This window comes from Cynocephalus volans, unplaced genomic scaffold (assembly GCF_027409185.1).
Source record: "Cynocephalus volans isolate mCynVol1 unplaced genomic scaffold, mCynVol1.pri scaffold_35, whole genome shotgun sequence".
In the NCBI taxonomy this organism is placed as follows: domain Eukaryota; kingdom Metazoa; phylum Chordata; class Mammalia; order Dermoptera; family Cynocephalidae; genus Cynocephalus; species Cynocephalus volans.
Window position 1 is genome coordinate 1,717,401 of NW_026902463.1, and position 26,992 is coordinate 1,744,392.

A 26,992-nucleotide genomic window follows, 5' to 3' on the forward strand; every position below is an offset into this window, starting at 1 on the left:
TCAGTCAAGAAGCCTCGAGTCCTGAAGAGCAGTCTCTCAGGTCGTGACCGGCCTTACAGGCTTGTCATGAGGCACATATCTGGCTCTCAGCACTAGCGTAGCCTTGCCCCGCGGTCCTGTCCACAGGGGATCTCAAAGGGGTTAGGGTTAGGAGTTATGTTTTGGGTGAGGGTTAGGGTGAGGGTGAGGGTTACGTTTAGGGTGAGGGATAGTGTGAGGGTTAGTTAGGGTTAGGTTAATGGTTAGGGTTAGGGTGAGGGTTAGGGTTAGGGTGGCTCCAGAGGAGGATCCTACCTGCCACTTCCAGCTCCTTCTCAATTATGTTTCTGCAATGGGGAAAAGAGATAAATCTCCTGAAAACAGTGACTGATGTAGCTCCAACCTCTCAAAGAGGTGGACCCTTCCCACAAGTGTGGGCTGTGTTTAGTGACATCTTCCAAGAAGGACATCATTGGGGAGAGAGTCACTGAACAGGGACCCACCTGACAAACACTCTGCAGCCAGGTGGCCAGGATTGGCGTCCCCAATGGAGGGTCAGGTTGGCAGCAAGTGCCTTTGACATGAGGTGCTGAGGGGGACACCCTGCTCTGTGGTCTACCCCCAAAACCCTTAACCCCGTGTCAACCTGAGAAAATCTCCAGACAGAGGACATCCTACAACCATTGGAGCAGAAGAACTACACGCAGTCATAGATAAGGAGCCTGAGACGTGAGGACTTTACGTATTTGTTTCTTCTGGGCATTGGGGCAGGAGGCCTTCAGGGAAAGCTAGTGAAATCAAACGAGGTGAGGAGTGACAAGCATGTAACAGTGTCGGCCCTCCAATGGGACAGGTGCCTACACTCACATCACGGGTGGACTGTGGGAAAAGGTGGCCAAGGGCCAAGGGCTACCCATTCCAACATCTGCAAGTTTTCTGAAAGTCTTAAAGTTTTCCAAAGTGAAAAGATTTTTTAAAAGCTTAAGTAACATCCAAACAAACCCCAAAACCTAGACATGAAGACCCTAATCTCTAAGTGGCACCTGTTTCTGGTGGCAGGATTACACGTGGCTTTTATTTTCCTCTCTTCTGTGTTTTCCAGACTTTCCATAAGGAACCTATGTACAGATACTTTTAAAATGAAGAAAAGCATCCTTTAAAACATGAAATCATTTAATTTTTTTTTTTTTTAAAGATTTTTCAGAAGGATTAAACAGCTGGAAGCTTTGAATGAGGTGTCAGTGGATGGGTGGTCACACCCGGCACTCACCTTGTCCATGGATCTGGAGGGGCAGAGCAGGTACCTGTGGCCCCGGAGACCAGTCAGGCACCGAGTGGTGGTCCCCGTGTCACACAAGCAGTGGCCTAAGCGAGTCACGGCGGGTAGTGGGTGGGATCCGGACGCAGGGGCGATGGGTGGCCTCAGCAGCCCCCGTCCTCAGGTGCCCGTCTGAGACTGCACGCGGGGCAGCTCCTGCCCCCACCGGCCTGCAGTGACCGTGCAGGCCATCCACGGGTGTGGGGTTGGGGTCGGACTCACCTCAGCTCTGACGTGTGGCCCGTCCTGCAGGATCTGATTGTCCATGTGAGGGATGTGAGCCACCCCGAGACGGAGCTGCAGAAAGCCAGCGTGCTGTCTGCCCTGCAGGGCCTAGGCCTGCCCGCCCCGCTCCTGGACTCCATGGTGGAAGTGCACAACAAGGTGGACCTGGTGCCTGGGTGAGCCAAGGACCCAGTGCCGGCTGAGCATCCCGTTCCCCAGGTGTGGCCAGCAGGCGGGCAGGGGTGATCTCAGGACAGTTCCTCGTTCCCAGCCTGGGGTTTGCCTCCGCCTCTGCCACCTCTTTTCACTCTTCCATGTCCTAACCATCCGGTGGGGCTGGTGTCTTCACCTTGCACCAATTGAAGTGTCACAAGCCGGCTGTGGGTGGGTGACAAGGGGACCCTCTTCTCGACAGGTCATCCCTGAGGCTGAGCTGGGTCTGTGTCCTCTCTGGGTCTGTGTCCTACCCTGGCAGGTACAGCCCCACAGAACCAAACGTCCTGGCTGTGTCCACCCTCCTGGGGCATGGGCTGGAGGAACTGAGAACTGAGCTGGAAGAGGCAGTTTTGAGAGCCACCAGGAGATGGGTCCTCACCCTCCGTGTCCGCCTGGCAGGGGCCCAGCTCAGGTGAGCGGCCTTGGCGGGCGGGAAAGGGTGATGACCTGGGTCCCAGCGCCAGGCCCAGAACTGGGCCTTTGGGTGTTTGGGGAGAGCCACAAAACAGGCAGAGCACCCCCAGCTTTAGATGTGCAGGTATCAGCTGGGATTATTTTTTTAATTGATTATGCATATTCATGGAGCACAGAGCTATCCCCTCCTGTGCCCAAGATGTGATGATCAGATCAATACTCTCAGTGTGCCCCTCACCACAAATTGCAGTTATTCCCTGTGTCCCCACCCAACCTCTCCCCAGCGTCCCTCCCCCTGCCCCCCTCCACCCTGGCAACCCTAGGTCTGTTTTCTGACTCTGCAAGTAGCTGGGATGTTTCTGAAAGGACCTGAGCTGTGTTAATGACTCAGCCTGCGTACACCAGGTGCCTAATCTGTGCTCATGGAAATTCTTGGGCTACATGCTGTACCTCCCTGAGCAACACAAGGAGGTCTGAGCAGAGGCTTGGGGGTGACTAGGATGTCCTCCAGGGTATTTATGCTGAAACTGACCAAATGGGTGGAGGGTCCTCACGGTCTTCATGGAACATGCTTCTCCGTCCCCAGCTGGCTGTAGAAGGAGGCAACTGTGCAGCAGGTGGACGTGATACCTGAGGACGGGGCAGCCGATGTTACAGTCACCATCAGCAACGCCACCTATGGCAAATTCTGGAAGCTCTTTCTGGAATGAAAAGACACCCTCGGCCAGCGAATCGCATTTTTCCAGCATCAGAGCAGAGCAGGCCACCTCCGCCTGTGTGTGCCTTGGCGTCTGCTGCCAATGACGACACCACGGTGGGGCTGGTGTCACCTCGGAGTGGGCGGCTGGAGTGTCAGCTCTGAAACATCCAGGCCAGCCATCAGTGCGTGGCAAGAACTGGTTTCCCTCTGGGATGTTTCAGTGACGAGGTATTAAAAGCTTTGTTCTGAGGCGCCTCAACTGGCATTTCTAGTTCTTTCAGCGCGTGCTGGGCACCGGGTGTTCACGGACTCAGAGACTGCCCTGCTGTCCCCTTGCTGGTGTCGAGACACAGCCCAGAAAGCTCCCCACAAAGGTAAAAGAGAAAGAAAACAGTTTTATTATTGGAAAAGCAACAAACCAGGAACACCGCTAAGAGATCGCAGAGAAAGAGAGAATCTCACCTTCCTAAATGCAGGTGGATACAGCCCATCACATACACATCCATTGTCTTTACCCAAAAGAAAAGTGAAACTACTTGCATCTTTTCAAGGAGTGGGAAATTACCTCTTAGAGCAAAACTCCAACAAAGGCAGGGAGACAGGGCCCCACTTAATGCTCACGTTGCACAGGAGGCTTCTCGGCTCCTGGAAAGACATTCATGGGATGCACAGCTGGCCCCAGGCTCATTCAGATTTTAAAGTGATCTGCAGAGTCGGAGACACTGAGGGAGCCCTGCGATGGCACGTTTTCCTAAGGAAATGCCTGAGAGAAGTCGGGTAGTGTCCTTTTTCCCTTTTGGCACTAAGGAAAAATCGTATTTTTTTCTTAGGTTTACATTCAACTTATAGTGGTCAGTGTTTCTGAGTTCCAGAATTCAGCATTCAGGGATAAGTTAAAAAAAAAAAAAAAAAAAAAAAAAAAAAGAAATCTGTACCCCTCTCCTGAGTGTGTGAATGGGGTGCGTGTGAATTTCTCCAATGGCGGGCCAGGTGGCCCTGCTGTACACACAGCCCTGCCAGACACACGGCCCCTCCTGTTCCTTCCCACTCCCCCCAGCTCAGTACCTGTCCTTCCCACACCTCTCACAGGTGAGGAGAGTAAGCTCCAGGGCTGGGGCCGTGTCCTGGGACCCACAGGTGAGGACAGAGCTTGCACGTGGTCCCAGCTGCACCCTCTGTCTAGCCCTTTGCCCCCAGCCTCACAGGGTGGATGACACGTGCAGGTCGCCCAGGCTTTACTAAGTGGAGCAGAACAGCCCCCTCGTCTGGGACAGGGACCAGTAGGTGAGGAGACCACTGAAGGCCTCAGGACTCGGTGGCTGGAGACGGGTGCTTCCCCCAGCCCATCTGGTTCACTGGGCTCTGCTGTGGAGGAGTCACTTCACCGCAACTTTGGAGACTCTCCTGTGGGCTGTGAAGCATCGTGCTTGGGCAGTGCCTCCTGGGGGCTCGTGGGGTACAGCCCACCGCTTGCCAGTCTGTGGCCATCCAGGGGCTGTGCCCACTGTGCTCCTAGGAGCTCTCCCAGACACCCCCTCCTGGGACTTGCAGGGCCAGATGGATCCCGAGACCTCTCCCCATCTGCAAGGCCAGCTTGTCCTCCCAGGTCTGGCTCCAGACTGTGTCTGGTCCTGTCCAAGTCTTCCCTGTCTGGGTGACACAGGAATGGCCGCACGGGGTCTGGTCTCCTGGTTGTCCTCCAGCACCCACCTGGCCACTCTCGTGGTCTCCACCCTGACTCAGACACTGAGGGAGAACGTGGCCCCCACTGCTTTCTCAGGCACAGCCCAGTGAGAGACCCCCTGCAAGGAGCTCGGCAACACAGGGGCCTTCATGTGGGAAGCGAGAGGGTCTCAGGGAACCCAGAGGGGAGGGTGGGGGCCTCAGGGAACCCAGGGGACAGGGTTGGGTGTCTCAGGGAGCCCAGAGGGGAGAGGGGGGTCTCAGGGAGCCCAGAGGAGAGGGTGGGGGTCTCATGCAGCCCAGAGGAGATGGTGGGCGTCTCAGGGAGCCCAGAACAGTGGGTGGTGTGCTACGTGTGGGATAGGCACAGGTGTAGCACCCCATCCTTCCCAGCTCCCAGTGTCTCCAGTCTCCTTGCTTTGCTGCTGGGCCTGTCCCTTCCCAGTTCCTCAATCTGGCTGTACCAGAGCACTGGGGTCCTGAGAACAAACCCCGTTGGGTGGGAGGAAAGCAGGACTCAGAGGAGGGGGTCTGCGTTGGGCTGATCCCCATGGGGGCCCCTCTCCCGGATCTGTCACGTGACGGGTTGCGAGAGAGCCCGAGGTGCACCCGTGCCACATAGATCCCCTTGAAAACGTTATCGGGTAGTGACACAGAAGCTGCACTGTCTGCTATGAAGGCGGGAAGGTGGGCCAGACTCAGCCCTGCACGGGGCTGGCGTTCTGTGCACAGAGCAATGGAGTCCCTCCCCGCCGGAAAGCTCTTTCTGACAGAGCATGTCTCTTTGAACTCAAAAGCTTCAGAAGTTCGTCTTTAAAATTCAATACACAACCTTTACTTAATGTCCCCATGGCGGAGCTTAAATCATGCAAAACTCAAAACTTTGACCCAATCCTTGAGTTTCTATGACAAAAGTAACCTGAGGAGGAGAGAGGCAAGATTTTATTGTTTTCTTTTAACTCTGTGATCTGAAAAAAGTGTTCAATCAAGGTAACATTTTCTAGATTCTTCCCATGGATTATTCTGAAATCTACCAAAATTGTCTTGGCTGTTTCCATGGTCACAAAAACCCATAAAGACATTTGACTTTAATTTCTTTTAATCTCTGGAATTAAACGAGTCATGCTGAATAGCACAGACGACGGAATCATGATACGGGTTTAGTGGAAACACTGGCCAGTGTCACAGACTTATCCTTAAACGTGTTCCTTCATCTCCATCGTGCTCTTCCTGAGCATCAAGCTTTGGGCTGCTGGATCCAGGAAAATCATGGGTCTGAGGTAGCCAGTGGGTGGTGGCCCATGAGTTTGTCCTCCTGGATTTCAGGTACCTTCATAGAATCATCGCAACTGGATACCAAAAGTATAAGCAGATTTTCCTCTGGAGAACGACTGATTGGATTCCAAACAACACACGTCAACGTAGATTAAAGAATTATTTTTAAGACTATCCTAAGAAAACCTGTCTTGTTCCATAACATGGACAAACAAGAATCCCTATCTGGGTACCCTCTTACGAGGGAACTGGAAGAGAACTTATGTCTGGTATCCATTATGTGGCTGAGAAGTTAAACCACCAGCTCTGAAAAACTAGATGTACAGAAGGAGGTATTTCTGTGATTTTGGGGTTTGTGAAACCTGGACCCCTCAGTATTGGGAAGTGAAGCAAAAACCCACTTGGAAAATGTCACATCACCCAAGGACGGCAGGCCACAGTGGGGGAGTCTCATTTGTACCCGTTGGCCTTTAAGTTTGGAGGTGACCAACTGCCAACACAGGCCAATGCCACTGAAAGAAGAAATTACTACATTAATCAAGAGGATGGGCCCGTCACCGCACACGGGGCTGTGGGGAAAGCCCTGGTGTGTGTCAGGAGGCAGGAAGGGGCGACGGAGAGCCTGGGTCACAGCCTTTGCTGGAGCTTCCACAGGAGGGGAAGGCAGGCTGCGTGGACAGCTCGGGGCTGGTGAGTTTGTAAAACCACAGTGGGCTTCTTGCTGGGGGTCCTCTGCTGGCCTGATACCCAGCCCTGAGGTGACTGAGGGCAGGGAGATACTGGCTGGGTGTGTGACAATTAGGAAAAGGGGCTGCACAGGAGCAGGGTGCTCCTGAGCGGGTCGCTGGCTACCTTCAGGAGTTTGCTGGCCCTGGGAAGGGCAGTCTCTTTTCTCATCTGTAAGGCCCCCAAATGCCAGAGCATCCAGAATTTGAAATAGGAAAATGTAGTTAATAGAGCCGGCCCTGTGATGAAAGGTGCCAAACAGACAAAAATGTAATCTAAGAAAACACAGAACAGGCAGAAACGTTGGAAAACTGACAAACCCACCGTGGCCTTGGAGGAAAGGGAAGAGTTACTGGCAGGCAGAGAGGGTGGGACTGCAGGAAGGACAGGTGGGCTTGCATCTCAGCTGGCAACTGGGGACACCTGGAGGAGGCAGCGCAGCCTCTCACCTGGAGGGAGAGATGGGTGGACAGAGGAGGCCCAGGAAGGTTACTGGAAGTGGCAGGTGAGAGAGAAGACGTGAGAAACAGCTGTGACAGCGAGGTCACAGAATGGCTGTGGCACGGGGGCCCAAAATACCTGTGCTGTGCCGCTCACACCTGTGTTCTTACTCCTGCACATAAGAACAGCACAGGGAGGCCCGGGGGACACGTGAGGAGCGTGTGTTCGACACCGATCTCGTACACGGCCCGTCATCCCCATCTGTGTAAGTCCTCAAACATCTCATTAAATTTGTTCCTATGAACAGCTGGAACAGCCAAAGCAAAACCAGCGAGCACCCAAGAATCCTCTTGGCCTAGGGGAACAGTCTGTGATTTCATCAGAATTAAAAATAGGTAACCCTCGTTCTCTTTTAAAAAATTTTGTTTCTCGGTAGGATTTCAACCCCCTTAGTCCTACTCCGCCAGCATCACAATCGTGAGCACTTTAAGGAGCGCCTTGTCACTATTCAAACGTCACTGCACTGTGGTGCTCTCGAAAGTGGTCAGGTGAAGGACACACTTGAGGGTTGTCATTAGCACCCACGCCACGGCCGCGGTGGTGGGAGAAGCCCACGTTTACAGGTGAGTCGCGTCTTCCTTTGAAGGTGCTGCCGCGTAGTCATCTTTAGCCATCAGCATGTACGTTGACTCCATCCCGCGTCGAAACTGGAGGGTAACGAGGGCAGGTGGCAGGAGGCCGTGCTGGCCTCGCCCCAAACTCCCAGACCCCTGCCCTCACTGGTACTTGGCCGAAACAAGAGCGCGATACTTGAAGGATTATGGTTGAATCTTCGAGCCGCCCCGTACTGAGCTTCGTCAGCACCAAAGCAGCGTCTCGTTGAGTCTGATGACGTCACTGACGAAACTGTCCTCCCCGATGAAGTCACCCGCGATGACGTTGGTGCACCGTGAGCCCGGCCCCGGGCACTGCGCTCGGACCCAGGTGCTCAGGTACGGCACTTCGGGCACCGTCATCTTCTGCAGGGACTCACACGGATGCACCAGGATGTATTCCAGGTTCTCCGTAAGGTTGATGCCAGCCACAAACAACCCGCCTGAAATAAGGAAGTGGCAGAGCAATTATGCGACACACGCACGCTGCTGCATATGTCCCGTCTCACACTGCCACCGTCACCCGCCTGTCTTTCCCATTACCCATTTCAGAAGTTAGAGTTCTGACGGCACAATGCTCAGCAGAGGCCTCATATTATGCAGAGACTTTCCTTCAGAAATACTCTATATTGTCAGTTGGGTTGAACGTTTTAATTTTGGATCTGGGTGAGTGGTAGTGCAGCCTTCAGGTAACTTCTTCAACTGTATTCAATCAGAGTTGTCAGTGGATGTCTTTGTCACCTAGGTGGAGGGTCATTCAGCAGTGTCTGGCTGAGGTGGGTTTCTTGTTGGGATTCATGATCTGCTGTCAGTCAGTGCATAGATGTATACTTTTGTAGCAGTTCCTGGTAGGTCTGTAGAGGGCCACAGGCTCAGCTGAGCCGGAACTATGCCTATGTGAATGATTCCTCCAGCACCTGTCTGGAGGAATGCTGTAAAAACAGAAAGCTGCTATTCAATAACTGTTGAGACCAATGTGAGCCAACAAGCTTTCACCTGAGCCTAGCAGAACTATCGAGGCCTGACTTGGGGAGTGAGTGCTGCCTATGTTCAGATGTTGTGTCTCAGTCCTTCCATCTGTCCTAGTCTCCAGACAGCCTGCACCTTGGTCCCACCTGCATCTGAATGAACATTGCAGAATGCAGTCAGTGCCTTTAGGCAAAGGGACTCAGATTCTCTGGGTCCAGCATAGGAGTCTAGGCTCCAGTTAGCTGGGATTTGGGCCCTACCAGCACCTATGCTACCATGTGTCGTGTTGCAGGGGAGGCAGGAATTCTGTCATGTTAACTGTGGGCTGTGCAGGCACCCATGGGCTCAGCCTGCATGGGCCACGCCAGGCAGACAGTGATTGTGGGGATCTGCTACACTCCAGAGGATTTTCTGCTCAGCCAGTCTGCCTTCTTGCCTGGGGAGAAGGGTGTTGAGTGAGTTCAGATGCTGGGGTTTAGGTTACTCTGTCTGTCCTAGGCTCCAAGCTGCCTGTGTCCTGGCCTTGCTGGTGCCTATGTGAGCACTGTAGAATGCAGGAAGCTCCTCCAGACGAAGGGATCCAAACTTGCCCCTTATAGTTCAGGGGTCTAGGCTCCAAATGGCTGGGATTCCAGTAGCCATGTAAGTATGTGGATGGCCCTGGAGGGAAGTGAGGTGTCCCCCATGGATTTGTCACCCTACTTCCCCTGGATGCAAAGGATTACTCAAAGCCCATCTCTTCTGACCCGTGAGAGACCACAAAGTGGTTAATCTTCCCAGGACGCTCAAGCGAGAGGCATCCCTTCCTTGGGAAATTAACCCCGAATTGGGGTTCTCTTCCTGCATTTATTTTCCAGGCCAGGAAGTTACAGGAAGAGAACATAGGTGGGGTTATAGTTTAACAATATAGGTAGGCTGGTAACTTTCAGTGAAACAAATCCGATGACATCCCAGTAAGGCAAATAAGTGGCCCAATCAACAAAAGCTTGATCTTAGCAAACATACCTTCTTACAGCAATTTCTCAGTATCTTTACATAACAATCAGTAACTGATCTGTCCTTGAGCCAGCAACCTTGCTGTGCCACAAATCTTTATCTTACAATGGAGACTTCGTAGCCTGAGGAAAATTTCCAGTCCTCTTCAAGGTCAATATTGGAAACTGCAAGGCTTTGAAAAACCAGGCCCTGTGAAGTACATTTGCTTTAAGAATCCTCTACAGTGGGGCTTTTGCTAAGTTATCCATTGGCCATGTGGGCACCCATGGCCTGAGTCCCCATGGGTCACACAAGGCAGACTGTGAATGTGGGGACCTGCTGAATTCCAGCAGACTTTCTGCTCAGTCAGTCTGCCTGCTCACCTTGGGTGGAGGAGTACTGAGTGATTTCTGTCTCTAGGGTCTCAGTTTTTCTGTCTGCCCTAGGCTCCATGCAGCTTATGCCTTGGTCCTGCTAACACCTGAGAACTATAGAATGTAAACAGTGTCTCCAGACAAAGAGACTCAGGCACACTCAACCCAGCACAGGGGTCCAGCTACCATGTACCTAGGATCACGGACCTGCTGGTGTCACTCATGTGACCATGTGGAGGGTCATAGTGAGAGCCATGGCTGCTACTAGTTCAGCTATGGGCCATGGGTCACTTCTTGATTCAGCTGCTGCAGGCTTTGCAAGGCTGGCCACAAATGTGCAGAACCACTCCACTTTAGTGCATTTCCCACTCAGCATGTCTGTCTGCCCACCTGGGAAGTAGAGAGCAAGTGCTGAATGAGTTCAGATCCAAAATTATTTGGAGACTACCCCAAGTAGGCGATCACTGGCATTTGTGGTTGTCATGGGAATTGTTGATGTCTTTTCCAGCTTACCTTCTCTCTACCTGGTTCAAAGCCAGAATACTGCAGTGTGGCTGAGGCTGGATGCCCTGTTCTTCTTTCTGTGGTTCCATTTCTTCCTTCCACATTTCACAAGGATCTCTTCACTCTTAGTGAAATTTATGCTAAGTGAAATAATCCAGGCACCAGAAAGAGAAATACCACATGTCCTCACTCATGAATGGGATCTAAAAAACAAATAAATAAATAAGTAGTAAAAATACAACAATCACAATAAAGAACTTTCAAAAGGAGAGAACATAACTATGGTTACTAGGGGTGGAAATGTGGGAGTGGGAGAAAGATTAGTGAGAAAGTGGAAAAGGGTCACAAAGAATGATGAATGTACTAGTTATCCTGATTTGATCATCACATAGGTACATAGGTACTGATATCAATCTGTTTCCCACAAATATGTGTAATCAGTTATATTTCAATAGCGAAAAAAATATGAACATAAACAACAAAAAATAAAATAAAGTTAAAAAGCCCAGGGTCTCTGACAGCTCAACTGCTGAAATTTACCAAAAATTTAAAAACGTAAAATGCCAGTTCTTCTCACTTTTTTTTTTCAAATTGAGAAGGAAGAAGTACTTTAAAATCATTCTATAATGCTAGAATTATTCTGATAACAAAGCCATACAAGGACAAAACAACAACAAAAACAACTAAAATTACACACTAATTACCTAACCTAATGAGTGTAGAGGCAAAAACTATCAACAAGATGTTAGCATGTTAGCAAATTAGATTCAACAGAACATTAAAAAGATTATTTAATGTGATCAACTGGAATTTATCCCAGGGATGCAAAGATGATTAAACACATGCAAATCAATAAACATGATTCATCACATTATCAGAATTAAAACACAAAACTATAATTATTTTGATAGGTGCCAAAAAAATCTTGTGATAAAATTAAACAATTTTTATGATTAAAAACTACAAACAAATTAGATGTAGGAGAAATGTGCCTTCGAATAATTAAAGCCATATATGACAAAGTCACAAATAATATCACTCTGAGTAAAGAAAAGTTACAGTTACTTTACTTAGATTTAAAGCAAGACAAAAATGCTATTCAACATTTTCCTGGATAGCCAGAACAATTAGCAAAGAGGAAGAAATTAAAGACATCCAAACTTAAAAAAAAAAAAAAAATGTTAAACTTTTTCTCATTCCAGATAATACTGTCTTACATATAAAAATCTTAAATACTGCACCCCTGAACTGTGAGATATAATAAATAAAGTTAGTAAAATTGGAGCACACAAAACTAACATACACGACATAGTAACATCTTTATACTCTAGTTAACTATCTGGAAAAACAAGGACAAGAACACAACTATATTTATAGTGGTACAAAAAGGCTAGGAAGATATAACCAAAGAGCTAATAGATCTATACAATAAAAAACATAAAACATTGATGAAGAAAATTTAGAAAGACTCAAAAATCAAAAGATAGTTTGTGTCTGTGGATTGTAAAATTAATATTGTTCAAAAATCCACACTACCCAAAGCAATGTAGACATAAATGCAATGTCTATCAAAATATCAAAGAAATTTATCAGAAAAACAGAAAAAAAAGTCCTAAAATTTGTATAATCCCCCCAATAAAACCGAAAAAGAAAAGCAATCTTTCACAAAAAGAACAAAGTGGAGGGGTTACCTCACCTTACTTTAAAATATACTACAAAGCTATAGTAACCAAAACAGAAATGGACTAGTATTAAAACAAAACAAGGAAACAAAACATGAGACAGTATGGAGAGACTCAAAATAAACTTATTCATAGCCATATGATTTTTGACAAAGGTGCCAAGGACACACAATGGGAAAGAAGTACTGTCAAATGTGTTGGATATCTACCTGCAGAAAAAATTAGACCCCTGTTTGTGACCTTCTATGAAAACTGACTCAAAGTAGATAAAAACTTAAGTGTAAGACTATGAACTATAAAAATATTACAAGACAATGCAGGGCTGTGCCATAAAGTCTTGAAGAAAATTCATGACATCAGGCTGAGTAATGATTTCAGGGATGCGTCTAAAAGCAGAGGCAACAAAAATTATAATAAACAATTGGGATTACATCAAACTAAACTAGCAAAGGAAATCAGAAGAGTAAAGAGCCAATCTACAGAATATAGAAATAAAATTTCAAACTATAAATCTTATAAAGGTTAACACCCAAAATATGTGTATATAACAACCTTAAACAACTCAATAGTAATAAAACAAACACCAAATTAAAAATAGTTATAAGAGTTAAATGGACGTTTCTCAAAAGGAGACATACAAAAGAAAAACAGGTATATGAAAATAATGTTGAGCTTCACTACTCATCAGGAAAATGCACATCAAACCCAAAATGATATATCATCTTGCTCCTGCTGGGGTGGCTATTATCAAAATGGCCAATAAGTGTTGATGAGAATGTGGAGAAAAGAAAACGCTCACACACAGTTTCAGTGGAAATAAAATTTAAGTACAACTATTATATAAAATAGTATGAAATTTACTTGAACTATTAAAAGTAGTAGAACAAAATGGTCAAGGAACAGACTAATTTGAATATATTTAAATAAAATGTAATTAGTATTTTGAAAAGATATCTGCAATCTCATGTTTGTTGCATCACCATTTACGATAGCCAAGACGTTAAATCAAGGTAAGTTTTCAGGAATGGATAGATGAATAATAAAATATGGCACATATTCACAATGGAATACTATTCAGCCATTAAAAACAATAACCTGTCATATGCAACAACATGGATAACATTGCAGGAAATTATGAGTAAAATTTCAGAAACAGAAATACAAATGCCACGCTATTTCAGTCATCTATGGAATCTAAATAAGAAGTTGCACTTCATAAAAATAGTATATAGAATGGTGGGATACATTGTGCTGAGACTGCAAAATGGTGCAGCCTCTATGGAAAATGGTATGGAGGTTCCTCAAACAATTGCAGATAGATCTGCCATGTGGCCCAGCTATCCCACTGCTGGGAATATACCCAGAGGGATGGAAATCATCAAGTCGAAGGTACACCTGTTCCCCAATGTTCATCGCAGCACTCTTTACAATAGCCAAGAGTTGGAACCAGCCCAAATGTCCATCATCGGATGAGTGGATACAGAAAATGTGGTACAACTACACAATGGAATACTACTCAGCTATAAAAACGAATGAAATAGTGCCATTTGCAACAACATGGATGGACCTTGAGAGGATTATATTAAGTGAAACGAGTCAGGCACAGAAAGAGAAATACCACATGTTCTCACTTATTGATGGGAGCTAAAAATAAATAAATAAATAAACTGGTGGAGGAGGGAAAACGACACAAAAATTGCAATACCTTGAAGTTGACATGACAAGTGAACAGACATGAGGCTGTTGGGAGGGAGGCGGTAGAGGTAGGAGGGAGGGAGGTTTCAGTAATGAGCCACAAGAATTATCCATATTCTATATTTACAAAAGAAAAGAAAAGAAAAGAAAAGAAAAGAAAAGAAAAGAAAAGAAAAGAAAAGAAAAGAAAAGAAAAGAAAGCACTCAGGCTCTGAAGAGCAGGGGAAAGCCTTAGCCGTCTGTCTAAACCAAGGTCATCTCCCGGCAGGGACAAGTGACGGCACCGTTAAACTCTGCCCGGCCCTAAAATGAAGCATGCAAGTGGAGGGCTATGACGTGCACTGCACAGGGAAGTCTGAGGGAGCCGTCTCTAGACTCATGTGCCAACGTTTCGTCCCGGGTGCCATCCCAGAGAACACGACTACGCTGAGTGTCTTCTCGGAGCACAGATCTACACATAGGGGGAACCCATTCTCACTAGGGATCTTTCCAGGGCCAAATGATAGGGGGTTATCCCAAGTGAGGTTCCATGGGTTTGATTTGCCCCTGCTGTCCTCTCTTCAATGCCAGTTCCAATGGGCCCTAGCCCGTCACAATCCAGGGGTAATGACCTGATCAATTTGTGAGTTTTCTGGCTCACTCCCTCTGTAACAATTCCTTTCCTCGTGTCCTCTTCGATGAGGTGTTTCTTGTTACTCTTTTACAGTGCACCGTGCACGTGAGGATGTCCCCGTACTCGTCCATTCATATCCTCAGTCTCTGCTTCTCTCTCTCTCTCTCTCTCTCTCTCTCTCTCTCTCTCTCTCTCTCTCAGTGTCTGTGTCAGTGAGACGGTGTCACCTGATCTCCCTAGGTGTATTGTTCGATGAGTCTCGCGTCTTCTATGCCTGCATGTCAAAATTTTCAGTTCAAGATGTCCATAGCACTCTGTGTCACATGCCCTTACTGCTCTTTCTCTCATCTTGGTCACCATTATTCTGCAGCCCGTCTGAGGGTGACTTGGAGATCTCACCTTGTTTCACTGAGATAAAGGGAAACTCTTTCATACCTCAATGAACCAAGAGGTTTCTGGTAGGTGGTTGATTGATTTCACGTGTTTAGGCTTCACGGATTGCTTTTGGTGGTGTAATGTCCAGATAAGACATACACTTTAGGAAAAAAAAGTAGTGACTCTTACAAAGAAATCAAAGAGGGCGTTCACATTCCACCCAGACCAGGAGGCATACTAAGAAATGTTTGCTCCTTTAGAAGAGACCAGCAATGACAATCCCAAGAGCACGGACACTTCCCGGGACAGCCACTCTCATGCGGTGTCCATGAGTGTGCAGTGCAAAGTCTCTATCGGTCAGGAGGGGAGGATGCCTTCTCTTTTCCTCACTTTCAGATGACCTAATGCTTCGACGAGCTTGCATGACTCTACTTCCCTCAAAATCCCCTTCCTGATATTTACCTAGACAGTTTACATTTCTGCATGTCAGGAGCAAAGGAGAACATCTCAGAGCTCGTTGGCTCCCAGGGGCCTCCTCTACGTTTGTTAGAGAAAATAAAAGCCACTGAAGACATGGGCTCACACAGCAGCTGGTGTGAGGACACTCCCAGGGAAGTTCAGGGAAAACCATGGGAACATGTGAGCGTCATGAAGAAAAAGTTGGACTCAGAGGCTGATTGACCAGAGAGTGCTTGAGGCTCAAGCATGGTGTCTGGGGACAGGCAGCATCGAGAAAGAAGGATGTGGTGGTACAGGTGTACTAATTGGTGCTAATCTGTCATCATCAAAAGGGTCGAAGGACAGGTAGGACTTCACACAACTTGGTCCCAGGCAGTTTTTACTGTGTACTTCATGTGCTCTTTGCCCTGGTCCCTTTCACCTTGCCTCTTTTGCAAGAGGTAGCCCGGGAGTCTACTTGTGCAAGTGAAAGTGCAAAACCAGGTTACCAGAATAAAGAAGGAAGGGCAGAAAACACAGTTGTGAAGCAAGGGGGTGCCCGTGTACAATTCCATAGAGACACTAGAAAACAAGACAGTGACATCAGTCACTCAACACAGCCCATGGGGAACCACGATCGGTACCCTCTACCCAACAGGGAGGGGAGTAAAGAGAAAGATCACGAGGAAGAAGGGTGTAGGAGATCTGGACGACACCCTTGACCTACCGACCCACTATACATACCGAAGAGAGGAACCTACATACCTGCGCACGACTTCCTTTCTTCCAAAGCACAAACGGCCGGTGGCCATCTGCCATTGGTAGAAAGGAGGCCACGGCTTGCTCTCTCAGTCTCTGGGAAGGCACTGCATAAATGTGTGCATGCAGGCGGACGGACATTCTGCTGAATCACCTCCATTGTGCCAGGCACTGAGGAGGAGTGGGTCTGATACTTGCAGAGACAATCGTGCACTATTTCTGAGACCCCTAATTTTCCTAATCCTGAGGGAGGGCTTGCAGTACTGCTCTCTGCCTCTAGACCCGATGAAATCCAGCGCAGCATCATATAGAGCAACACATGGGCCCGACCCTCAGAGAACCTCATTCTGTCTGTGGGCTGGAACTGAAATACCCAGTACTGTCCAATGCGCCCACTTCGTGTCCTTAAGTACTTTATGTTGTCTGGGTTCGGTGCCACACAAGACGCAGGCATGGACTTTGGAGTGGAACACTCATTGGACTTTACAAAGTGCAAACCGGCTGTGTGTGTGCACTGCACCGGGCAAGCTTGGAGGGCTTCCTAGAGACAACGGCCAGGGCTCGCAGGCGGGGCAGTTGTGCCCCAGATGCCTGAGTACGGGAGGCGGGGCCATCCTGCGTGACAGCCACTACCTCTTCATCCATTGGCCGTGGACCCACAGTAGAGGTCTGGGCGTGGCTGGGTGCCTTGGCGCCATGAAGCCGGCAGAGCGGGCCAAAGTCCTGCGCATGCGCAGAATGCCGTGACCGAACGCGAGGCTCCCGGAAGTTCTCAGAGCCGGAAGCTGCCTGCGGCTCGGCTTCTCTAGCTGCTGCTGGGGGTGTGCAGCTCAAGGCTTTCGACCTTGCGTACCCGGCGCAGCTGAGCCTGCTGAGGACCAGGGCAGCATGGCGAGTGAGGCGGGCTCCCGGAAGGAAGGGGCTTCCGCCGAACCCTGGATAAAGGTAGGTGTGGGAAAGGGCCCTGGGGAGGGAGGGGCCGGTAGGCCTCTTGGGGAGCAGCCGCCAGAGGCCAGTAATGGCGTGGGGTGTGCGACCCTGGCAGAGTTGGGTGGGACGCCCGAGGAGGCCTCCGGGACCGGGGTTGAAGCTGTGCAGGAAAGCGAGGCCTTGGCAGAGAGGGAGGCGGCGTCGACCGGGCAGGAGGTGGCGCCAGTTTTGTTTGAGGCAGTGGAGGTGGTGGAGGTCGCTGTGGAGGAGGAAAGAGGAGAAACCGGAAGAGGCTTGTGAGGAAGGAAAAGTCGACGACCAGGAGGATAAAGAGCAGGAAGACGTGGTGCTGTGCTTGTGGATGTAATGGCGGTGGCGGAGGTCGTTGAGTGGCAGGAGGAGCAGGAAGAGAAGGGGAAATCCGAAGAGGGACAAGGGGAGAGAGAAGTCGAGGAGCAGGAGGATGTGGTGCTTGTGTTGGTGGATGTTATTCAGGAGGTGGAGGGAGTTGAGCAGGACGAGGAGAAGGAGGAGCAGGAGCAGTGGAAGGGGGAGTGGGCGCAGCACGTGATGGACGGTGAGAGAGTGGTGTAGGAGCCTGACAGGGAAGAGGAGGAGGAGGAATTTGAGGAATAAGTTCAGGAAGAAGACCTGGGGGAGGAAACTCTGATGCAACTTGTAGAGCCTGAGGAGAAGCTTGAATAGAAGACCCCGACACAGACTCTGTGGAGCCCCATGTTGTCCTTATCCCCTCTGTAGTCACTGGAGGCCCTTCAGTTAGAGTTGGAGCCCGTGAACAACCAAGCCAGGAGGGCCTTTGCTCGTTTGAGGCAGAACCTGGTGCAGAGACGCAGGACTCATCTCGGTCACCGAAGGGCCATCATCCAGGGCATCCCTGGCTTCTGGGCCAAAGCCGTATCCTTTTGAATCTCGCTTTGTACTGACCAGTAGGAGCATGGGCAAGGGTAATAGCAATCGATCCACGGGACAGCTCAACATGAGAATATACAGGCTTTTCTGGCCGGTTGCTCAGTTGTTTAGAGAATGGAACTGATAGCACCAAGGACCAGTGTTCCATTCCTGTACTGGAAAACATCTACTTGGGGGTTGTGGGGGAAGGTACAGACTGAGGGAAGACGGAGCTGCAGCCACACTCGTGCAAATACAAATACTTATGGCACAGAGACACTAACTGGGGCGGAGAATTAGAAGTCATTCTGGATCAGTGTCGTGAATAGCACAAAGGAGTTCTCATGTAGAAAAGGTGTTTGAAGGACAGGCTTTCCTGACAATAATGCTGTAGGAAAGTGTATGAATTCCCACCCTAGTCAGTAAGAGCTGATAAAGTGCATACTTAGATACAAGCAGATTCACTTTTGCCCCTAGTACATCAGGGACACATAGAGCTCAGCATCCCTCAGAAAGGAGCCCCTCCCTGTGTCAACGTGGACAGTCTCCCATTTAAGGCCACACAAGGCTCCCATTGCCTTGAGTGTGTCGCATGAAAGGCAGGGAGGGCACGGTGCATAAGGTGTGGGAGACACAATGTGTGAGGTGTGGGAGACCCCTGCGCAACACACTCTCCTAGCTGTTTATACATGCTCAGTTGCTTCTAGCGCCTACTTCCGTAGCATGGAAAGGCTCCTTGACCTGAGGCAGATTGTGAACCACCCCGAGATGTTGGCCATGATCAGCGATGAAGATGAAGACTTGCTTAGCTACATGATCGACTTGGAGGTCAGAACTAGTGAGACTGAGGCTGGAAGGTTGAGCGGGGAAGGATAAGAGAAGCAATACTTTCAGGCAAACAAAAAAGGGTAGGTGACCTGAAGAGAAATTTTAACCTTCTCCACTTTGTCATGACAGGTGGAGGAAATCAGGCATCCCATTCACTGCTGCAAGATCATGTTGTTCTTTCGGAACAACCCGTACTTCCGGAATAAAGTGATTATTAAGGAATATCTCATTAATGTCACCGGTAGGAGGTGGATCCCAGGATGGGTAGTGAAGGTGTTGGGTTTATCATCGTCAGCATGCTCCAACCCCTTCCTGTATACTTTTCTTCCCTGCAGGATACAGGGCATCTCATTCCACTCCAGTTCAGTGGTATCAGGATTATGAACATGAGGCTTATAGCCGCAGGCACCACAACAGCAGTGTTAACTTCTTCAACTGGTTTTCTGACCACAACTTTGCAGGATCTAACAGGATCGCTGAGGTAGGGCCTCACTGCGAAAATTCAGAAATGACCAGGGAGGGTTCCCAGCCTTCTTGGGAATGGTGTCTGAACCCTGAGCGGTCCTGTCCTGGTTCCCCTAACAGATCATCTGTAAAGACCTATGGCTCAATCCCCTGCGGTACCACATGAGGATGCAGGTGCCTGGACAGGGAACCGAGAGGGCAGGTGAGCAGCTCAGGAAGTAGGGGCTGAAATGCATGTTTTTAGGTACCTGGACACTCATTTCACAAGTGTAGAAATTGAAAGACAGGGAATGACACAAACCAGGTCACCCAGGGCATCAAGATGAAACAGGAACGTTGGAGAAACTGCACTGCAAAACAAGTTATAGCTGGGGAAGCTTAAGCCCACTGCACTATAGTCAGTGTCCGGAGTCGTTTGGACAGAAGCAAAGCTCAATCCTTTACTTCTCTGAACTTAATTCCATGACAGCCAACCCCACCCTCAGTCATTTCTCCACCCCCTTAAATTTTGGCTCATCAAATGTTCCTCCTTTCACCCTTTCCACAAAAGGCTATGAATATTTGTACAGTCTCTCATTCCTTTCTCTCATCAATTTTCCATTTTGGTAATCAGTGTCTTTTAATTTTCTTGTTTATCTCCTTAGCTTATTCTACTCATACAGAGAACACTGGCAGTGGGGCAGATGTTACGGAGAGCAATTTCTAACACATGGTAAGGGGAAATTGAAGAGGTCACAAACGGGGAAGGGCTAGTTTTTCCTGGGCAGGACCTTGCATAATTAAAGCAATTTTTAACATTTTTCAGAGAAAATGAGTTTTTATGTGTGTTTGTGTGTTTTAGAGTATTCCAAGTTTTTGAGTTGAATATCTCGGAGCATCAGACTTTACCTAAAAAAGCAGAACTTCTAAAAAGTGACTTCAGATACAGTGTTCTCATGCTCAGGATTGAAAGAAAAGCCGGTCAGGTGATGAAAAATGCAGACAGCAAGACACTTGGATAAAATCGGATTGGTGTGAAGGAGAAATAAACACCATCAAACATATGTGTCTCTGTGTGTGTGCTTGTGTACCGGATTGGGGTGAGATTCTACATAGGTCAAATCCATGTGGGATTTTTAATTCTTTGTCCTGGAACTGTCAGTCTGTGGAGGATCTGGGCTTATAAAGTTGTAGAGAGCAGATACACCAAGGTTTGGGATTCCGTCTGAGGACTTTTTTTATTCCTTCCCCACAGAGCAGGGGGTTGTGGAGAAAGAAGAAAGGAAAGAGAAACAGTTTAGTTTGACACTTCTTGTTTTTCCCAGGAATGTGAGGGTAGTTCAAGGAAAGGACCTAGTGATTACAGAAGTAAGATAATCAGGGTGAAATTTTCTTGCACAGGGCTCCTCCAAATATCCTCTCTTGTGCGTTAAGAGAATTCAAGGTGGAAATATTAAAGTTCGTTTCTCTTCTGAACCAAATGTCATCCTTAGGTAGATGAATGCACAGTGCTTTGCTGGGACAATCAACGTGTCAGGGCCAGGCTTCCCAGCAACATTTTAAGAAATGGGAATATATGGTATATGAAGGGACTGTGGGAAAGGACACAAAGGGATGAGGGAAGGCAGTGAAGGTGTGGCTTTGTTTCTGGCAAAGGTGACTAAGTGAAAAGATAAACTTTTGGGAAAAAGCGGGTCTCCTTGTAGTTGTATGTGAGTCCCGTTGTTTTTCCAGGTGACTGAGTTTGGGCAAAAAATATAAACAGAGCAGGGAGGTGGAGTGGTTAAATATACAACTGCTAGACTTTCACCCATGTGCTGTCTGTCCCTAGATGATCCTAGATGTAGATATTATTCTTAATATTCCTATTTTCAGATGGTCTAAGCTTTTACCCAAGACCCTGTGTATTAGGTGAAGATACCAAAATGTAAATAGGTAAGCCATTATAAGTACATTCCTTTCTTGGTATACTCCAGTGTGAATGTTGTCTTAGTAAATGATACCCCACACCGTATTAGGAACCCAGAAACCTTTCATTTTCTGTGGTGTTTTCAGCATGTTGTGCATAAGGTTAACATAAAAGGAAAGAATGGGACAGGCTTTCTAAGCAACTTGGTCCATCTTGATCGAAACAGCAGGAACCTTTTCCGGTGCCATGTGCTGCTACCTATCTTCCATTGTGCTTGTAAAAGAGAGCAGTTCCAGAAGCCCTGCATGAGAGCAGGTCAGCAGATTTCTGTGTGCCCTTTTCTGAGTATTTAGCTGCAAGTTTAGGGGTCTTACTTAGCGTTTAATGAATGGAGAAAAGGTTAGGAAAGGGTTCTCGAAATACTTATCTCCCGCTAGCCCTTGGTTGCCAGTTTTAACTGTAGCTGCTCTTGGAGTGAAATGTGAGGAGAACTTCCATGGAGGGTCTAGCAAAACCGTAGCTGTCTACTGTTGACTAAACTGCTATTGCCTAGTGGCTTGGTCATGTCCACCCAAGAGAATGCAGCTTCCTGAGTTTCGTCCTTGACTCATAGGTGTAATTCAGTCATATTACTGCTTTCACATGGTCCCGCTGTTTTGGGGTTACCAAAAGAAGTGTGAAATTGTACATTTTCCCTAATGCTTCCTTCCATGGAGTATCAGTGCATGTGGGCCTCATAATCACATGATTAATTTGTGAGCATTCTGACTTGATATCTCTGAACCACATTTGTTTTTCCTGATGTCAGTGTCTTGGTATTCTCTGTTTAAAATTCAAATTGAGTGTCTACATTTCCCCAGGTTTCTTTCTCATTCTGTGTGTGAGTGTGTGTCTCTTCCTCTGACTCTGCCTATACTTTTATCATCTGATATCATTTATCCTTGCTGATGTAAACTGAACACTCACATCTCTACAGTGGTTTCAATATTTTCATCTCTTTGCTTTGCTGTCTGCCACTGTTACCGTTTGTTCATTCATTCATATATAGTTTGTGTCTGAGTCTGTCTCCAAGTGAATTTGGCTGTTTTCTCCATTTCTCTGATTCTGCCTATACTTTTATCATCTGATATCATTTATCCTTGCTGATGTAAACTGAACACTCACATCTCTACAGTGGTTTCAATATTTTCATCTCTTTGCTTTGCTGTCTGCCACTGTTACCGTTTGTTCATTCATTCGTATATAGTTTGTGTCTGAGTCTGTCTCCAATGAATTTGGCTGTTTTCTCCATTTCTCTGATTCTGCCTATACTTTTATCATCTGATATCATTTATCCTTGCTGATGTAAATTGAACACTCACATCTCTACAGTGGTTTCAATATTTTCATCTCTTTGCTTTGCTATCTGCCACTGTTACCGTTTGGTCATTCATTCATATATAGTTTGTGTCTGAGTCTGTCTCCATGTGAATTTGGCTGTTTTCTCCATTTCTGCATCAAATCCGTCTATCTCCTTTAACTGAGATTATCTGTGAGTTATTTTTGTGAGTCACGGAAATGCTTTACTTATAGGCATAACTAACCTTGTTACATATTTAGAAACAGGGATAGCTTGTGCACTCACTGAAGTTAACGAGGAGCATAAATCCCACTTGGATCACATAAGAGAGGCTTTCGGAAAAGTCAGTAACAACTACGCCTCCTAGTTCTGCCCCCTTTACCCCTCGCCCCCAGAAGAGAATGAACGCTTTGAAGGGAATGTGTCAGGTCGTTTTCAAGGGCGGGGGTTCATCTTGGGTTTACTTGTCAGGTTTACTTGTAAGTGTTCTGTAAACACAGTGCAGTGGTGAATGGAGTTGATGGTCACAGCCCCTCCAGTTTTTAACTGGATTATTCCTTTAATAAACTTAATCTATGCACAATTTCTTCATGATTTGTTTGTTCTAAGCTATTTATGTATGGGTTTGTCATTGCATGAGAAGGTGTCAAAAAATCTCTTTTCTCGTTGACCTCCTGCAGAGAAGTGAGAGGGGGACATAAACTAAACAGGGCATTCAGAAAGGGCAGGTAACAGTGTGAGCCTATTCTACCTACAGGGTCTGGGTGTTGAAGAAATGTGAGGGCTTCAGGAAGAGATAATTTGGTCTAAAGGCTTCTAAGCCAAAGAACATTCTATCTGAACTTTCATGTCTTCTCAAGAATTCTGGGAGTTCGGGCAATTATTCTTCGAAATGTGGTTTTTTTTTGTTGTTGTTTTTGTGTGTGTGTTTGTTTTCCTGCCCTTTTCTCTTTAGCCTCTCTTCTGGGACTGTCATTCTGGGCTTCGACTGTTCCTCAAAACTCACTGGGGCTTGACCTCCATTGTAACAGTGCTAAGAGAGTGGGAAGTACTATTATAATATTTGCAAGATAGGGTCTTTGAGGAGGGATTGGATTGTGAGTACTATGCCCTTGTCCGTGAAGTAATGAGTTATCATGGGTGTGGTTCTGACAACTTTAGAAGGAAAGCAAGTGAGCAGGTTAGCTCTCTTGCTCACCCATTCTCTCCCTGTGACAGCCTGCATTGCTGTGGAGTCACCACCAAGAAGAGGCCTTCACCGGATATGTTTCCTGGACCTTGGACTTCCCAGCCTCCAGAACTGTAAGAAACATGTTTTGTTTCTTTATAAATCACTCAGTTTCAGGTTTTCTGTTATCGGCAACAGAAGTGGATTAATACAATTGGCTTGCTTTATGGGGATCACACAGTCTCCTAGGCTGTGTTTATTTTTTTCTTTCTTCTCTCTTTCTGCTCGTCATACAGGATCATTTCAAGTGAACTAACTAAGTTTTCTGATTTTTTCTTCTGCATGCTCAAACCTTCATTTGAAACCTCTAGTGAAGGTGTCAATTCACATGTTATGGTTTTCGAGCTGTTGATTTCTATCTCCTTATTGAGAATCTCTATTTGGTTAGACATTGTTCCCTTGGTTTCTTTTATTTCTTTGTGCATCATTCACTTTACCTCTTGGACATATGTATGACAGTTGTTTTGGGTGATTTAAAGACTGTCTAATAAGTTCATTGGCTGGGAGTCCCCACCCACCATTTTTAAAATTATCATCATCATCATCATCATCATCATCATCATCATCATCATCATCATCACTATTTTCCCGTGAATGGGAAGTGCTTTCATGTTTCTTTGCATGCTTTGAAAAGTTTTCCCGTTTGTTAGGTTTTTGTTTTGTTTTGTTTTTGAAACCTGGAATTTATGATTATTGCAATGTAGTAATTTTGGAGAACACGTTATTCTCCCTCACCATGGTTTATTTCTGATCATTATAGTCGATTTTTTAAACTTACTTTTCAAAACTGTTTTGAGTAGACCATACTTGTCGTGTGCAATCACTGATGTCTCTGTTCCATTAAGCAGTAATTTGGGAGACATTTTTTTATGTGCCCAGAACAAAATGTAAGACAGGACAAATAAAAAAAGCTGTCTTGTTCTTTTCAGATTGGCTCAGAATTTTGGTACACCGTCAAAACTATACGAGCAGTTTACATCTGCTCAAGTCTTCTCTTGTGGATTACCTGAAGCCTAAAGATGAGCCTGAGAGAAAAGCTTGCTGTATTAGTCTATTGTTGTTGCTTATTAAAAAATACCTGAACTGGGTGATTTATAAAGAAAATGAAATTTATTGCGAAAGTTTCTGAGGCTGGGAAGTCCAAAGTCCATCTGGTGGTGGCAACAGTGACCCAGGGGTCTCACGCTGCAAGATGGTGGAAGCTGAGAGAGAGAGAGAGCAGAGAGACAGACTCTCCTCTTCTTTTAAAGTCCTCAGAACCACGTCACTCACCACCATTTTTAAACCATTCACTACTGCATGGCGCTATAATCCAATCACCCCTTCAGGGATCCACCCAGAGCGGCCAGTCCCTGAGGTTTGGGGCGGATTGTCCACAAGGCGGGAAAGACCAGGTCCCGCCCTACCACCCGAGCCTAGGACTGAGGGGAGCCTGTGACTGACAGGCTTGGCTCCTCCCTACTCTCCGCCCCTTTATGTCCTTCTGATCGCTCATTGGAGGGAGCGTTTGGGTCACAACCCTGATAGGTGGTTTGGTGGTACCGGTGGCTGCGTGGCCGTTTCAACCAGAGAGGATCCCAGCGGGCGCCAGTCAGGGTGGGCAGCGGGGCAGGAGAAAGCCAGGGAGACTGACAGGAACTCGGGAAGTCTTTGCCGTGCAGTAAGAAACCCTTGTAAACCTTTAGCCCGAGACCTTCAAATTTCAGCCTGGGAAACCCCAGATCCCCTGATCCCCAAGAGACCTCGAATCCGCTAACCTGGACCGACCTCAAACCCCCTCGGCCTGAGACCCCGACGCACCTCAGCTTCAGACACCTCAAATCTACCGTTGACCCACAGGAACGCCAAATCCTCTAATGCTTAGAGCCCAAACACCCTAAGCCTGAGGAATCACAATTCCCCTCAGCCTGGGAAACGCTAAATACCGCAGCCACAGAGAGACTGAATTTCCCCGAGCTCAGAGATCCTACTCAGCCTGGAAACGTCCTTCTGCTTCAAAGACCCCCAAATAACGTCAGTGTCAGAGAGCCTAATGCCCCCTAATGAGAGACCCCAAATCTCCTTAGCCTGAGAGACCCCGAGTTTCCTCAGCCTCAAAAATGCAAAATCCTCTCATCCTCAGGGACCCCAAACTCCCTTTACCTGATGAATCCCAAAGCCTCTCGACCTGAGTATCCCAAATCTCTTCAGCACGAAAGACCCAAAATCTTGTCCTGAAAAACCCCAAATACTATCAGCCTGAGATACCCCAAATCCCCTCAACCCCAAAACCCCCAGAACCTCAGCCTGAGAGACCCCAAATCTCATTGGCCTTGGAGACCCGCAATCTCCTCAGCCTGTGGGATTGCTGCTCCTTAGAGATCCAGACTGCTTTACTCCCACAGTTTTCCAGAATCTCCAGTTGAAGATCCCAGAAGCTTCCTATGAGAAATGTTCATTTCCTCTCAGTGGAGCTGGTGAGTCTGACCCGAGTCCCATCAGTCAGGGGGCCTCAAAGTCTCCATGGGCATCCCCCAGCCCTCACATCTCAGGACTCCCCTCGAAGATACCTGAGCCTTGACCCTCAGGCACCTTTGCCACCCTTCCTCAGAAGCGTCAAGATGCAGGGGAACTGAAACTGTACAGCTTATGTTAGGTGGTCTGTCATGGCCAGCAGAGACCCTCCCCCTATCCCATCGATAGCCCTCAGACCTCCCCAACATCCTCCAGATCTTGCAAGGTCTCCACATCTTCCTGGTCTGGACAACATGGCCAAGTGGAGAAGACAGAGCCTGGCTGTGCATAATGGTCTGGGCTGTGGCCTCCTCTCAGCACCATCTCTTTCCACAGGAACGTTGGCCTTGTAGCTGGGAGACTCAAGGGTTCTTCCCAACCTTGGAGTTGGAGCAGGTAGTTGCCAGCCTGTCCCAGCACCGAGAGCCCCAACAGGTCCCGGGAGGAGACACCTGAGGGAAATGCAGGGAGTACAGGGCAGAAGCCCAAGGTGAGAGGTGGGGGAAGTCAAGCTGGGCTCCAAGCAGGATCTGTAAGAAGGATGGAGAGGGGAACCGAGTGACAGGAGCTGGTGTCTGGGGGGCCACAGACCCATGGCCTGCAACTCTGTGTGACCCTGGCTGTGAATGTGCGTGGAGTGGGGACAATTTGTCCCGTCTGGGACATGGGAGAGAAGAGGACACTGGAATCAAACTCTCTGTGTTGGGGAGAGCTAGAAAAATGCTGTGTCCTCTCAAACAGGACACAATCTGGGGAGGGCGGGAACAAATGTCTTTATCCTTGTTTCACAGAGACCACCCCAAGGCCCCAGGCTGTGTTCTGCTTGTTATGATTACAAGGTAGAAGAAAAGGCCCCACTCGGTGTTGTGATGTATACAGTAAATCACTGATGAACTAT

At 47.7% G+C, this 26,992-nt stretch overlaps 1 pseudogene; it reads left to right on the top strand.

Annotated features, from left to right (window-relative positions):
• The first annotated feature begins 16,902 nt into the window (after positions 1-16,902).
• Positions 16,903-26,992, top strand: part of LOC134369088 (histone-lysine N-methyltransferase PRDM9-like) — a 31,057-nt pseudogene continuing 20,967 nt past the window's right edge.